Source organism: Phocoena phocoena, chromosome 2 (assembly GCF_963924675.1).
Source record: "Phocoena phocoena chromosome 2, mPhoPho1.1, whole genome shotgun sequence".
In the NCBI taxonomy this organism is placed as follows: domain Eukaryota; kingdom Metazoa; phylum Chordata; class Mammalia; order Artiodactyla; family Phocoenidae; genus Phocoena; species Phocoena phocoena.
This window is the reverse complement of record NC_089220.1, coordinates 145,768,385-145,784,291: the sequence shown is the minus strand read 5'-3', so window position 1 is coordinate 145,784,291 and position 15,907 is coordinate 145,768,385. Positions and strand designations below refer to the sequence as shown.

The following is a 15,907-nucleotide window of genomic DNA, read 5'->3' as shown; positions in this document are numbered from 1 at the left end:
CCTGGTTGAGCCGTCTCATTTTCAGCTTTACTAAGGCAACGTAAAATTTATCACGGGAAAGAGTTTTCAGAAGCTTGCATGTGAACTGTTTCATTACTGATTTGGAAAGATTGAGCTCTGCATTCTTTCGGTTCTTGAGATGAACACTTTCATTTGTTGATGGTTTCTCTGCCTACCTGTGAGCATCACGCATATGATTACGTTGGTTGTATCAACGCTCAATGCCAGGGCACTGGCGGAAAGAGTCACTAATGCCATTTAGGGTACAGTACAGAGTGGACTTTGTGACCCAGGCCGACTTCCCACAGCAGGCAGTCAGAGCTGCCCTCCTTGGTGCCCAGGTACCGATTCTGAGGTTCCTGAAGGAGGTGAATTCCGTATCAGGAGCATCCCTACGTCAGGGCTGAAGGGCTGACGGGTGCCAGCCACAGGGACTCCTGAATGTCCACTGTGTATCTTCACTTCACGTCTGCAAGCCCCCGCTGTTCACGAGGGATGTCTTTTCCTCCCTTTGTGCTGTTTTAAGGAGGGCTTGTGTCCAGACAGAAAAACGATCCACCTGCAGGCCAGTGTTTTTACAAGCACACCTGGTAGCTTAAAATTAGAAAGAAAAGGGTCTTGTGATCACTTCAGCAGCACCTGTACCAAAATTGGAACGATACTGAGATTATTAGCATGGCTTCTGTGCAAGGATGAGATGAAAATTCGTGAAGTGTTCCGTATTTTTGTACACCTGAAACATATAATATTGTCGGTCAACTATAACTCAATAAAAGAAAGAAAGGAAAGAACCGTGTTACTATATTTATTACATGGAAAGTTTAAATAATTGGAAGTTACATTAGCCTTATTTTTAAGAAACTAAAAAGTTATTCAAGAACCTGGGTACGTGTTTTTTTTTTTTTTTTAATTTATTTTTGGGCTACATTGGGTCTTCATTGCTGCATGTGGGCTTTCTCTAGTTGTGGCGAGCAGGGGCTACTCTTTGTTGTGGTGCGCGGGCTTCTCATTGCGGTGGCTTGTCTTGTTGCCGAGCACGGGCTCTAGGCGCGCGGGCTTCAGTAGTTGTGGCTCGCGGGCTCAGTAGTTGTGGCTCGTGGGCTCTAGGGCACAGGCTCAGTAGTTGTGGCGCCTGGGCTTAGTTGCTCCGTGGCATGTGGGATCTTCTGGGACCAGAGCTCGAACCCGTGTCCCCTGCATTGGCAGGTGGGTTCTTAACCACTGAACCACCAGGAAAGCCCCCTGGATACTTTTTGGATGGGATGGGAAGTGGGTGGTAGTGAGGGGACCTCAGCCTGGTAGATCATGAAGCCGTCTGCTCAGAACCACCATGCGTCTGGTGAGGGGGAGGCATGTCTGCTGGGTAGCACAGGTGCTTAGATGTGTTTCAGCCTCATCCAGCCACAGAACGGCTTCTTTTCTCTGCGGAAATCTTCGATGGCTTACTTGATTCAATGTGCTTCCAAAGTTGGATTACTTTTCTAATTTGTTGGATCATGGTCCCAACAATGAGATATCACCTCACACCTAACAGAATGGCTGTTGTCAAAAAGGCAAGAAATAACAAGTGTTGACGAGGATGTGGAGAAAAGGGAACCCTCGTGCACTGTTGGTGGGAATGTAAATTGGTGCAGCCACGATGGAAAACAGTATGGAGCTTCCTTAAAAAACTAAAGATAGAGTTGCCATATGATCCAGCAATCCCACTCCGGGACATGTATCCAAGAAAACCCATAATTCGAAAGGACATATTCACCCCAATGTTCATTGCAGCACTATTTACAGTAGCCAGGACATGGAAGCAACTTAAATGTCCAACGACAGAGGAATGGATAAAGAAGATGTGGGGTGTATCTACAATGGAATACTACTCAGCCATAAAAAAAGAATGAAGTTTTGCCATTTGTAACAACATGGATGGACCTGGAGGGTATTGTGCTAAGTGAAATAAGTCAGACAAAGACAAATACTGTATGTTTCTACTGATATGTGGAACCTAAAAAATAATTTTTAATTATTTGACTTGTGTTTCCAGTTACAGAAGGAGTTTATGCTTATTGTAAGAATTTGTGGTTGGCAGAATAATAGCCACCACCACCACCACCCCCGACAGGCATGCACATCTTAATCCTGGGGACCTTTTAGGTTACGCGGCAAAGGGGGTGTGGATGGAGTTAAAGTCGCTAATCTGCCGACCTTGAGAAGACAGATTGCCCGGCTTTATCTGGCTGAGCCCAGCGTCCTTCTAAGTAGGAGAGGGAGACAGAAGAGGAGAGCTGGAAGGAGGTGTGGCTACGGTGAGGGGTCAGAGAGAGACCACACAGCTGGCTTTGCAGATAGAGGAAGGGGCTGTGAGCCAAGGAGTGTAGGAAGAAGCTGGAAAAGGCCAGGAAATGGATTCATCCCAGAGCCTCCAAAAAGGACGCAGCCCTACTGGCACCTTGATCTCGGCCTAGTGAGACCCGTGTCTGGCTTCTAACCTACAGAACTGTAAGATGACAAATTTGTGTAGCTTTGAGCTGCTGACTTTGTGGTAATTTGTCACAACAGCCATAGAGAATGAGGACAGAAGTGAAATAATATGAACCGTAATGAAAAGGCTGATCCTACCCTCTCCCCATCTCATGGAGCCGCTGGTGACCCAGGCTCTTCCTCCTCTCTGCCTGCCGCTTTCAGCATTGGGCTCTGCCCCACACTTCTGGTCTCAGGGTTACAGCAGGGTGACCTCCTATCTGCATCATATGTCTGTCTGCTGGGCAGTGAGACCTGGAAACAGAAAGCACCTGTTTCAGGGAAGAAAAAGTCTTCAAAGCGCCCCATAGCAGACTTCCACATGCATCTCTTTAGCCAGAACAGGGTCACACAGCCACCCCAGGCGAAGGTGGTCTGGTGGTCTGGGAAAGCAGTGCTTGTTGGACGCATTGGCTCCCAAGCAGATGGGTCCTCTGTGAGGATGGAGGTGGGGGGGGGGTCAGCATCGGTCCACAGCTTTGTCTTCCATGGTCTTAGAGGTCCAGCACATCCGTACTTCAACCTTGTTGGTGCTACGGTCCCTCCCTTCTCTAGAGTCAAGGTCTCGGCCTAGGAGTGGTCAGTACAGGACCACGTGTCCTCTTTTCAGAGATGTGTTGCCTCTCTAGTCGTCTTCACTCAAGGGTTTGCCATTAGGTCATGCATTCCACACCTGGTCATCCAGCCGTCATTGAGTGAGGAACACCCATCAGAGCTGTGGCCTTGCCCCGAGGCTGTTTTGAGGGTCTAACAGATGTCGACTTGGTCCTTCTCTTTGATTCTTCCTAACTCACACATTCCCAGGGCAGAGCTTCTTCCCTGCATTTCTGGTGTTTGGGAATGCGGTGGGCATGCTTGAGACCCCAGCACAGGGAGACGGTCTTGGTCCGGGAGAGAGCTGATCAGAACCTTGGTTCCCCTGTGTGCACTGGTGGCCTCGGCAGTGTCTGCAGGATGCCCACGACAGTGGCTGCTGGGGAACCCCTTCGCTCTGACCTGTGTAGCACCGGGGGCTGGTGAGTAGCTGCCCCTGAGGGATGACCGTGGAAACAGTGACAGCTGTAAAGGCCACCAGAACCTCTGCCCCCTTTAGGCCCAGAAGTGCGTTGGGGCCTCCCAGTTGCCAGGACCCAGGTCTACACTCTGTTCCTAAGTGGATGAGAATGCGAGGTGTGTCTCCTCCCAGATGCTGCCCTGGTTTGAAAGGGCTGCTGGGGAGAGGGGGCTGGTCACCACCCGTGGTTTCTGTCTGGCCTGGACCCAGGCTGCTGCCCTGACTGTGCCGTCCTGTGAGTGCACACCTGTGTGGCCACCCGGGCCTGTTTTGCTGAAAATCAGGACAAACTGCTGAGAAGAACCAGTTCTCAGCAGAGCCCGCTGCTGACCGTGGCCCAGAGTTCCCTGTCTTTGATATTACAAATGAAATAATGATTTTTTCAAGAAGAAACATTCTAGTCAGGGTTCCAGGGGTTGTTTTTCACAGCTGGTAGAGCACAGCCTCCCAGGTTAGTGGGGGGCTTGTTGGGGCAGCTGCTGGCCTTTACCTGATGCGCCAGGGGGGCCCCGCTTACCTGATTTGGACAGTCATCTCCCCACGCCAACGTTCACAGGGTTTATCTGATTTATATAAGGTTTACCTGGAGACATGGATGCATCCTATTCCAAATGCATCCTACCCCTTTCTTCTTCTTCTGTTTTTATTTTTTTGCGGTACGCGGGCCTCTCTGCTGTGGCCTCTCCCGTTGCGGAGCACAGGCTCCGGACACACAGGCTCAGCGGCCATGGCTCACGGGCCCAGCCGCTCCACGGCATGTGGGATCTTCCTGGACCGGGGCACGAACCCGTGTCCCCTGCATCGGCAGGCGGACTCCCAACCACTGCGCCACCAGGGAAGCCCCTGCCCCTTTCTTAACAGTGGATCCGCACTGGGGAGATGGGGTGATCGCCAGGTGCAAACTCTTCCTTTAGGACCCAGATGGGGAGTTTTTTCTTGCCGTGAGCGCTTCCGTTATCACAGGTTGTCAAGGTTGAGATGAAAAGATAAAATCCGTATCTTGATGACCTCGTGTGTCAGTGTCGGTAGCTGTTTGTAAGTCTAATGTAGTTCCATGGACAACAATCTATTCAGTGTGACATTCACTGTCTACTGAGCTGTGTGCCCCGTCCCCTGCGCCGTGGGTGTCCTGATCCCTCCCACCTCACTCAGCTCTTCCCCGCTTTCCCTGTAGCTCCTGACATACCATATAACTTACTTATTTATCGTGTCCATTGCTTTGTCGCTTCCTGCCCAGATGTGCGCTCCCTGAGGGCAGGGATCTTTGTCTTTTTCCTTGGTGTGTCCCTGGCCCCTTGAACACTGCTGCTTGGTTCTCAATAAATACGAGTGAATGAATGGAATTTGAGGCAAAAATGATCTGACCCAGGGACTTCTGGCTGGGTCCTGTCTTCCCATAGATGTGCTGGAGGCTTCACTGTGGACAAAATGCAGAGCATCTTGTGCCTGAGGGAGCCGAGGGCTCTTCCCAGAGGGGTAAGGGTGGCCGGTCCCCGAGGATGAGGCTCCATCATTTCTAAGCGGGAGCCCCAGGAGCCAGCGCCTGGCTCACCCTCTCTTGCCCTCGTTTAGTGATGAACCACATGGTGGGAGTGGCCACTCCCCCAGCCTCGTCCTGGAGGGAGGACAGCGTGAACCTGAGCCACTGCAATCCCTGGGGACTGATCGGGAGGTGGGAAATGGATTGTCATTCCTATAAACCACTGAGATTTTGAGTCAAATGAACAGCTGTGAGACAGAGGTTTTTAGAACGAGGAACACGGATGTTGGAGAGGGAATGGTGTTGGTGTTGTCTGTGTCGAGTTTGAGAGTCCGGGGGGGATCCATGTGTAAGTGGGATGAGCACATGGTGGGAGTGTCCGGAGCTCAGCAGAGGCCCAGGCTGGAGTGGGAGCCTCGGAGCCATTGCCACAGAAAGAGCAGGGGGCCAAGAGGGTGCCTGAGCTCCCCTGCTCTCCTGGGAAGATAGCGAGGGACAGAGCCCCGAGGGACCGTCATGTGACACTGCCAGGAAAAAAAGCAAGGAAGAATCACTGGAGATGGTGGGAGAGTCAGGAAGCAACATAGGATGATCTGGGGGATTCGATGAGATGGTCTCTTGCGAACACTGACCGGCACGGTGCCTGGCAGTGGGAGCAGATGGCCCACAAACAGCTGTGCGAGCATGGGATACACACGTGTGTATTCATAAATGCGTGCCTTATTTATAAAGTGTGTTCACACCCACACACCCACACACACAACTGTCTCTCAGGGATCGTGGGGAAGAGCCAAGGCAGCAGTGGGTTTGCAGCTGTGGAACTTGCTAAACAGCATCAAATTCTACTGATTTCTGAGAATGGTCCGTTGGCTTGGGCAGTTGGGTTATGAGTCACTTAGTGTGGGCCACCGGCATACACACACAGCACTCTTTTCATCGTCCCAAACAGACACTCTGCACCTGTTAAACACTTAACTCTCCATTCTCCCCTCCCCCCAGCCCCCCGGCAACTACCGTTTTACTTTCTGTCTCTTGGAATTTGACTGTTCTAGGGACCTCATATAAGTGGACTCATTTAATGTTTGTCCTTTTGTGTCTCGCTTATTTCACTGGGGATAATGTCCTTAAGATTCATCCATGCTGTAGCAGGTGTCAGTGTTCCCTTCCTTTTTAAGGCTGAATAATATTCTGTTGTATGGATAGACCACATTTTGTTTATCCATTTATCCGTCGATGGACACTTGGGATGCATCCACAGTTTAGCTATGATGGATAATGCCGCAAGGGACATGGGTGGACGAATACCTTTTCAAGACCCTGCTTCCACTGCCCTTGGGTATATACCTAGGAGTGGAGTTGTTGGGTCATATGGTAATCCTGTGTTTAATTATTTGAGGAACCAGGGGAAGGTTAGTTTTTTGGATGGGGAGACGGTCTGTGTGCTGATGGGTGGAAGGGCACAGCAGAGAGGCTGAGGGACGTGGGAAGGGATGGAGCCGACCCTGGAGGAGAGGGGTGTGGGATTCAGGAAGACGGGGGGTAGGGAGCAGTGATGGGGGCCCTGAGGATGGTGGAGGGGAACAGGCAGGAAGAGCCCTTGTGTCCAGGGCCACCTTGCCCCATAGTGACAGGCCTGGGTGACTTGGTGTGGCCGGGGAACAGGGATGTGAAAAATGGCAGCTGACTTATTTTTTGGAAACTGGATATTTATGGTGACGCCAGTCGTCCCAGTTTTGTACTTTTCTCCAGTCAGACTTGGAAACTTGGGGGTGATCTTTTCAACATGTTAATGTTCGAAAGTGGTGGTATGACTATATAGATGAAACGTTAACTTGAGGTTACTTCAGAAAATTTTATGATTAATGCATAATATTCTGTTGTAGGCAGGGTAAAAGTGTTTTCAGTACATATAGTACTCTGTGCAAAGTGACATGCATGTTAGCTGCACCAGGTGTTAAAACAAGAAAAGGAAGTTACGTCACAGCTATAACAATTATTTAATGCGGTGAGGGAAGATGTGTTCAGAAGTCAGTTTTTAAGAACTAGAGTGTTTTATGATTTCATTGTAGGAAGTTCAAAAACAGGCAAAGCTCATCAATGGTGGTAGAAATCCCAGCAACAGTGGTTGCCGATGAGGGTAAAACTGGGAAGGGCACAGGAGAACTTCCCGGGGTGGCGGAAGCGCTCCTATCTTGATCGGGATGTTAGTTACAGGGCGTATGTATTTGTCAAACCTTATACATAATTGTATTCTTGTGGTCTGTGAATTTCACTGTGTGTAAATTTTACCACAATAAAAAAATTGTGGGGCTTCCCTGGTGGCACAGTGGTTGAGAGTCTGCCTGCCGATGCTGGGGACACGGGTTCGTGCCCCGGTCTGGGAAGATCCCACATACCGCGGAGCGGCTGAGCCTGCGCGTCCGGAGCCTGTGCTCCGCAACAGTGAGAGGCCCGCATACCGCAAAAAAAAAAAAAAAAAAAAAAAAATTGTGGCACAAAATAATCCCATAGTGTTATGATACCTTCTCAGGGAATTAGACACACCAACAGAAAGGAGAACAATGTCTTTTAAGGGGTGTTATAGCCACAAAACCAAACTATCTGCAAGGTAAAAATTCCTTGGAAATCTATTGAGTTCAAGGTCAGTATTATGTGGCATGAAACAGGTCCTTAGAAATTAATTTCTGTGGGGAGGTAGGAAGAGAATGTTTTATGTGTGTGTGCAGACATAGATACACACACACGAACGTATATGTGTCTCAACCTGCTGGTATAGTTATCACACATGAAATCATAAAAATCACAGTCATACAGCATTTATACAGTGTTATGGGCTGAGTTGTATCCCTGTAAAAGTTCATGTGTTGAAAGCATAACACCCCATACATTCAGAACAGGACTGAATTTCCAGATAGGGTCTTTAAGGAGATAATTAAGGAAGAAGGAGATCATTAGGGTCAGCCTTAATCTAATCTGACTGGTGTCCTTAAGAGAAGAAGAGATTAGGACACACATACAGAGGGAGACCATCTGAGGACATGGAGAGGACAGCCGTCTGCAAGGCAAGGGGAGAGGCCTCAGGAGACACCAGGCCGCTGACCCCGTGGTGTCAGACCTCCAGCCCCCAGCCTGTGCTGCTCTGCTATCCACAAGGCTGTCAGCATCTTTGTCTCCTTTGACCCCGTTTGTAACATCCCATGGGGGAGGCAGGGCAGATGGTAACTGAGGCCTCAGGTAGAATTAGGTGGCAGAGCTCACTTTGGTCATTTTGCACCAACTCCCGTTGACCGTCTCACGGGGCAGGGTAGCTACTTCCAGTTGACATCTCACTCAGTCAGGACGTTTTGTAATATCTGGAAATTTGAAAGGATATGTGCACTGACGTTCTTGCGGCTCAAGACAGACCTAAAAGTGCCAGATCAACATTCATGCATTTTATTTCTGTTTTTAATTCTTATCAACAGTTGGCCTTTATCGCGTGCTCCTTGGGTTTTGCGGTGTTAGAGCAGCAGTGTGTGAAGCCTGGGGAAATTGCATCCTCCTCTGGGCACTGACTGGTCCAAGGGCTCTGCCACCAAGGGCCTAGCCACGCCACACACAGCCCTTAGAGTCTTCCACGTGTAAGGGATTAGATATATTAATGATTGAAAAGCACTACGGTGGCATCCTAAATACTGAAGAGCATAAAATGGAAAGTCAAAGTTTCTCGCCTTATTCTTGCAGCCCCAGTCCTATTTCTGGTTCTCAGGGTCAGATTTTAGTTCCTTTGCTTGTTGCCTGCATGAATGTAAATCATATGCTTACATTGCTCTTTTTGATATATTATTTTTAAAAATAAAGTGGGCTTCAAGCATACAAAATGGGTCCAACCCTAATCCTTTTATTCATACACACTCTCTCACCGTTGCATGCATGGCCAACCTTATTAAATTTGTTATTATCTGTAGAAACATAAGAAGTACTTATAAAACCCACCACTGCAGTCAAAATGGGTCCTTCACAATAGGACCCATTTAACCCCCTGCTTCTCCCCACTCAGGTTAACGCACCGCCTGAATCTTATCTAATTCCCTCACTTTCCTTTTTATATAATCTTATTGTATCTATATATGCTGAAAAGTATGTTTTTACTTTGGTTGTTTTTACCTTTTTAAAAAGAGTACCACTCTGTATTTCATCTTTTTGGACTAACCTTTTTCCACTTAACGGTATTTTGTTGAAGTTCCTTCGTGTTGTGTGCGTGCTGTAGTTACACGTTTTGACGGTGCTATGACAACATCACCTGCTCCCCATGGATGGACATTTGAGCCGTTTGCAGGTTGTTGCTGTTGTGAACATTCTCGTTCTCATTTCTGGTGCACATGTTCAAGAGTTTTTTTCTGGGTTATAAACCCAAGAGTCAGACCCTGGGCGTAAGGTGTGTGGATGGTCAATGCTAGCAGGTAACGCTCAACTCTTTTTCAGAGCAATCCCTCTGTTTACATTCTCCCTCCCTCCCCACTCAGTCCTCCTGTGTCTTGATCTTACAGATCCGTGGTCTCTCCAGCCCCGAGCATTGTCAGAGTTCAAAGATTGTTCCCAGTGAGATGACTGTAAAGTGATCCTTGACCTGTGTTTCTCTGGTCACCGTTCACGTGTCTGGTGGCCACAGGGATGTACGGACCTCGACTGTCTGTATGGGTCCGCTGCTCTGACCTCATGTTTTCTCTTGTTTATAATTTGTATTTCTTCTCGTGATGATTTTCTGACTTTAAATCGTGAATTTAAACTTCTCTAATGTGGTGCACTGTCTTAGGACAGGATCTCTTGGGTGAGAGAGGAAGTCCGGCCTCCCTCACCTGTCCCTTTACCTCCCAACTGCTGTCACCCGGGCCTTTGCTTTGAATGGTATTTCAGCTCTCGTGCTCGTCTATAAATAGATTCTAAAATTTGAAAACCAGCTGGCCTCATTTTTGGCAAATAATTGTGTGCTTTTTATTCACCATAGAACCAAACTCCAAGGTGGACCGTACCTTTGCTGCCCTAAGGAGAATTGTTCATATATCAGGGCAGAGTTCCCAAACACTTCACCCAGCTGCCCCCAAGGTTACCATCTCACGAAACCATGATAAATTGGTGAAAAGTAAACATTAACATTGCTATCAGCTAATCTACAGACTTTATTTGGATTTCACTAGTTTTCCCACTGATGACCTTTTTTGTTCCAGGATCCAATCCTGGGTACATGCATCATTTAATCATCATGTCTCTTTTGACCCCTCTAATATGGAATATTTCCTCAGTCTTTCCTTGTTTCTCATGACCTTGACACTTTTGAAGAATATCGGTCAGGTAGTTTGTAGAACGTCCCTCAATGTGGGTTTTTCTGATATTTTCTCATTATCAGGACGGGGTTATGGGCGGAGGGAAAAATACCACAGAGGTGAGGTACTCTTCTCATTGCCTCATATGATGCTATCGACACCTGACTTATTGCTGGTGATGTTAACCTTGATCCTCTGGTCAAGGTGGTGCAGTTTTCCCCACTGCAGTCACCATCCTTCCCCTCCCCAAACTCTAGTCATCAGGAGCCAGTTACCAAATCCAGGCTACACTGGATGGGGGAGGGTTAAGCTCCACCTCCTAGAGGTCCTTCCAGGAGGACCTGGTGAAGAAATTTGTGGACATACGTTAAAACCACAGTAATTAATAAATATCCTGGGGGAGATACTTTGAGGCAATGTAAGTATCCTGTTTCTCCTTAAAGTTTCGACCACTGACGAGCATTCTTGAGCGGATCTTGGCCTCAGCAATCATCACTGTGGAGTTCTGGTGGTGACTTCCTAGTTCCCGTCTTTCTTTTACAATTTTTATTTGGAATTCTTCTTTAAGGAAGATTTGTCACTTCTGAATAAATATATTTACTTATTAAACTTATGTATTCATTGTGTAAATGTATTTATTCAGTCATTTGAGATATCAATATGGACTCATGGATATTTATCTTATTTCTTATGTTATAATTCAATACTGTGGTTGTTTCCTTTGTTGCTCAAATTGTTCTTTCTTTAGCCACTTGGCTCCTGTGTCTCTTTAACACAGTGTTTTCCCATCAACTCCACGCCCCCCCCCCCCCCCCCCGCCCTTATTTTTAGCACTTCCTTATTTTCTACCACTACCAGATGCTTCAGGCTCATCTTACATTTTCCCTGCCCCAGCCCTGTTATCAGCCATTTATCCTTTTCTTGGAGAGGGGCATTAGAAACCACAGTCTGGGTGCTAGTTACTAATGAGGTGTCATTGCTTCTAGGCCATCTTAGGGGACAGAACTAGGAAATAAATGTATAGTCAGTTCTCAGTATTTGGGATAGTTTTGTTTTATAAAGCTGCCCTGAACACTGGATTGATAAACTCTGAACCATTGCTTCTGGGGGAAATTCAGGGTTAGGTTCCTGAGGCCATGGCCACAACATTTTTGTCAACCAATCAATACATAACCGTGTGTTATGTGTGTTTCTGTTTAAAGGCATCTTATTTAACATGTATTGTTGATTCATTTTTTTATCAACTCCCACATCAAAACAGTACTTTATTTTGTAAATTTTGACCCATTATTACTCCCATGTTAATGGTCTCTTTAGCTCTCAAGTGTACAAGGTGAAGATAAAATTTAGTTCAATGGGGTTTCACCTGGAGAATTAATATTGAAGTCACAACCCACAGCACTGTGACCCAGGCCTAAATGACACACGCATTTTCTCTGTAAGGCACATCACAGCCTTCTTTTTTTTCTATTTTTTTTTTTGCGGTACGCGGGCCTCTCACTGTTGTGGCCTCTCCCATTGCGGAGCACAGGCTCCGGACACACAGGCTCAGCGGCCATGGCTCACGGGACTAGCCGCTCCGCGGCATGTGGGATCTTCCCGGACCGGGGCAAGAACCGTGTCCCCTACATCGGCAGGTGGACTCTCAACCACTGCACCACCAGGGAAGCCCCCATCACAGCCTTCTTGCACTTAGGACACTAGATGGCCCTTCTGAACTATGCTTGGGGGCCATTTTGAACAGTGAAATCACCAACCAAAAACACAAAAAACGCAAAAACCATGGCACTAAGTAGATGGTGAAAAGGACACTTGTTTACAGAATGAGCTGAAACACAAAGGCAGAGCCTTGTTTGACCTCAGCTGGGAACCTCAGCTGGAACCTTGTGCATCGGGCCACTCAAATTATCTGATGCTCTGTGCACATGTGGGACTGCAAGTGGCTATGAAAGCACCTTGAGTCTTGATTTGGGGGTTACAAATAAATTTTAGGGGGTGAGTGAATTTGCAGATATGGAATCTGCAAACCATGAGGGATGACTATAAGTATATTAACCCAGATGTAACATTTCTGTATTTCTGTGTTTATCTATGTGTATCAGTCTGTGTCTGTCTCTCTTAAGCTAAACTGAGTTTGTTCATACTGATATTTCCAACTGTAGCCCAGCCTCACAGCGTTCAATCTAGGTTTCAGTCCCCCCTTACTTATTTGTATCTTATTTCTCTGGCTCATTAAATCCCTTTCCTCAAATAAAGTCCCCCATTTTTTATTTTGATGACAGCAATTCATTGAAGAGGTCAGTTGACCTGTAGACACACATTCTGGGTGTGTCTGGTTGCCTCCTCATGGTGCTGTTTGGCCTGTTCCTCTAACTCATGAAATGCATTCGAATCTTCCAAGTCCGTTTTCCCCTGCAGGCGGGTTGCCTCTGTGATCTTTATAAGGGGGGCCCTCATAGGGGTGGGACTGTGTGAGGCTCTCCCCTTCATTATGTCTGTAATCTCACTGCTGCCCATGGGGCTGTGGGCTGTCATTTCCCTTTATTTACTTATTTATTTTTTGGCTGCATTGGGTCTTTGTTGCTGCATGTGGGCTTTCTCTAGTTGCAGCAAGGGGGGCTGCTCTTCGTTGTGGTGCGCGGGCTTCTATTGTGGTGGCTTCTCTTGTTGCGGAGCACAGGCTCTAGGTGCACAGAGTTCAGTAGCTGTAGCACGCGGGCTCAGCAGTTGCAGCCCGTGGGCCCTAGAGCGTGTGGGCTCAGTAGTTGCGGCATGTGGGCTCAGTAGTGGTGGCTCGCGGGCTCTAGAGCGCAGGCTCAGTAGTTGTGGCACATGGGCTTAGTTGCTCTGCAGCATGTGGGATCTTCCCAGACCAGGGATCAAATCCATGTCCCCTGCATTGGCAGGTGGATTCTTAACCACTGCACCACCAGGGAATTCCTGTCATCTCCCTTTTCAAAGGTGAAAACACCAAGTTCAGCTTGTTATGTGTACATCTATACAGATGCTCAAGGCCAGATCAGGGTTTGGATCCAGGTCTGCTGTGTTCAAGGCTGTACTAATCCCGGTGTCCAGCTCTGCTCTTAGAGCTTCTGAGTTTGACTCTCCAGGACGGGGCCTTGGCAGCTGTATTTTTGACTTGCTGGCTAGGGGACTCTGGCTTTTAAATTTTGTATCGAATTCTTGTTGACTTTCACTCCTTGTTCCTACTTAAGTAACTGACATGTTCCCGCATGCTGAGGCTGGGGCTAAGATGACACCCAGGGGTTGTGGCCACGGGAGTGTTTTTAGGGTAGATGTTCAGGGCTGGATGGGGGGTGAGTTCTCGGTCACTCAGGAGGACACCACTTTTCTCACTCAAGAGCCACAGTCTTGGGGGGAACTATCTTATTTGAAAATATTCTGGGAATTCATCTCTTTGCTGCCAACACCAATGTGATTTGCAGTTATTTTGGAAATCCAAGCACATTTTATCTAACCTACAGGCACTAATGAAGAGCTGATGAGCCACTGGTTCAAATAAATGATTACAGTCAGCAAGAGAAGTGCAAACAGGACCCTGATGAGTGATAATCAGGAGCAAGAGGAAGGGGTGATCTTATTAATTATCCAAACTCTAAATCTAGCTCCAGAATTTTGAATAATAAAAGAAATTAGAGCTGGAATGTTATGTAAAGTGCTCAGTTACTCTTAAAACAGGCCACCTGATAGAGAAGACTGTGTCTGTAGGACATCCTTCAACATTTATTTATTTTTGTGTTTAGAACTGGTTACTCATCTCCTCTTAGAATCCAAATAATCAGTTTATTTTAGTAATTTTAACATTTACTTATTTAATGTTTATATTTTACTGTGAGTTGCAAAAACACTGCAATTATGGTTTCTTTCTTAAATCTGGGCCTTTGGCTCACAGCTCAGGAAAGAAAGTTTGACAGTCCCCCACAGATGTCAGGCTTTGAGAACTCATCGTGGACTGGAAAGAGCCCCCAGTTTCTTTCAATGAGCTGATTTCCCACTGGCCTCTTGCATGGATTGGAGATGCTGAGAACTTGGAGGACAAGCCAGGGATATCTTCCTGAGCTTCAGTTTGGGACAGTTAATGAAGCAGAATATGAAAGACAACTCAAGATTAAAACAAGGTTTTAGTGATTTTTTTAATATGCCTGGCCCCCAGATCCTGTCAGTTTACTCCCTTCCAGCCTTCTGAGTCCTTGGAAAGCTTTACAGTCAGCAGGGAAAACAAGGTGAATTTGACTGAAATTTTGTCTAAAGATTCGGTATGTACTGAAGTAGTATGTTTTAAAATATACATTATGGGAAATCCATCTCATAATGTTACAAATATGTTTGAAAAATATTTTCTACCAAGTAATTATTACTTAAACTAGTGGATAAGCCATGCACTGGTTCAGTTTAACAATTCAGCGTTGAAATCATTGTTTCCTTGTATTTTGACTCTAACTTCTGGATTCATTTAATTTAAGAGCATCCTAATATTGTCAAGTAAAACCGATCTGTTTTCAAATTTTTCTCTATACTGGGCAATCAAAATGAAACTTAGAAGTCAATTATCTTCCCGGGCTGATGTGACTTTGGCTGTCCTGTATAATCCCATTTTCCAATCTCAGTGTTCTTTTGATTGAATCTATAATAAATATTTAAAATTTGAACTTATAAAATAAATCTCTGCTAACAAAACACCTGTTTTAAATATTGGATTCCGCATAGGAGTTTCTCTGGAGAATAAAATTCTTTTAAAGCTTAAAAGCTGCTGACCCCAAGTCCTTGTCCCCTGGAGGCTATCTGCCCGCACTTCCTCGCGATGACCGCGGTGGTTCTCTGCCTATACAGATGCACATAGACAAGACCCGTGGAATACTGCTGACATAGAAAAGATGATTTGATTATGTGACACGTGAATCAAGCAGGGACGTGTTTCTTCTCCACGTGAAGGTCAGGTGTTTTACAGTGTGTTTCCTGTGCATGAACAGAAAATGACAGATGGTGAGACCTGCAGCATCTGAACTCCTGTCCCATGGAATGGTGGGAAATTCACATGCTCTCACTCTGAGTGAGATGACCAGCTGGACCGGTTCCATGGACCTGAGTGTTCTTAGCCCAGGGCCTGGATCTAGCTTTGTCACCATTGTCCTGTCTACTACATTGGTTGCCTCATCAATAACAAAGTGTTTTATAACACATATATATTTTTTAAAAACCACATTATCTTGAAAGAAGCTGAGTGAGCGCCTTATTTTTATGTCTGCCCTTCCTCTCTTCCTGTAAGGTAGCTTGATCAGAACCAAAGGACAATTTCTAAAACTGTCCTATAAAGATGTTCTGAAGGCGTGGGTAATTTTTATCATCTAAAAAAAAAAAGAAAGAAAGAAAGAAAACGATGATATTGACAAACATAAAAGTTAAACAAGCAGTACTGGAAACTTGCCCCAAGCACCATCCAGGATGTGCTACCTTGGGACAACGTGCTTTTTGCTTTTTCCTGGGAGTGCCAAGTTGATGTACCCAAATCTGGGTCTGGCTGCATCTGTGGGTTTTTGA

At 46.5% G+C, this 15,907-nt stretch overlaps 1 protein-coding gene and 1 non-coding gene across 3 annotated transcripts in view; both read left to right on the top strand.

The window, feature by feature from the left end:
- The window catches only part of ENTREP2 (endosomal transmembrane epsin interactor 2), a 359,231-nt gene that overhangs the window by 133,510 nt on the left and 209,814 nt on the right, over positions 1 to 15,907 (top strand). The gene's annotated exons all lie outside the window — the stretch shown is intronic.
- LOC136119494 (U6 spliceosomal RNA) lies at positions 621 to 727 on the top strand. The gene has a single exon (XR_010655493.1). It is a non-coding gene; the product is annotated as a U6 spliceosomal RNA (small nuclear RNA).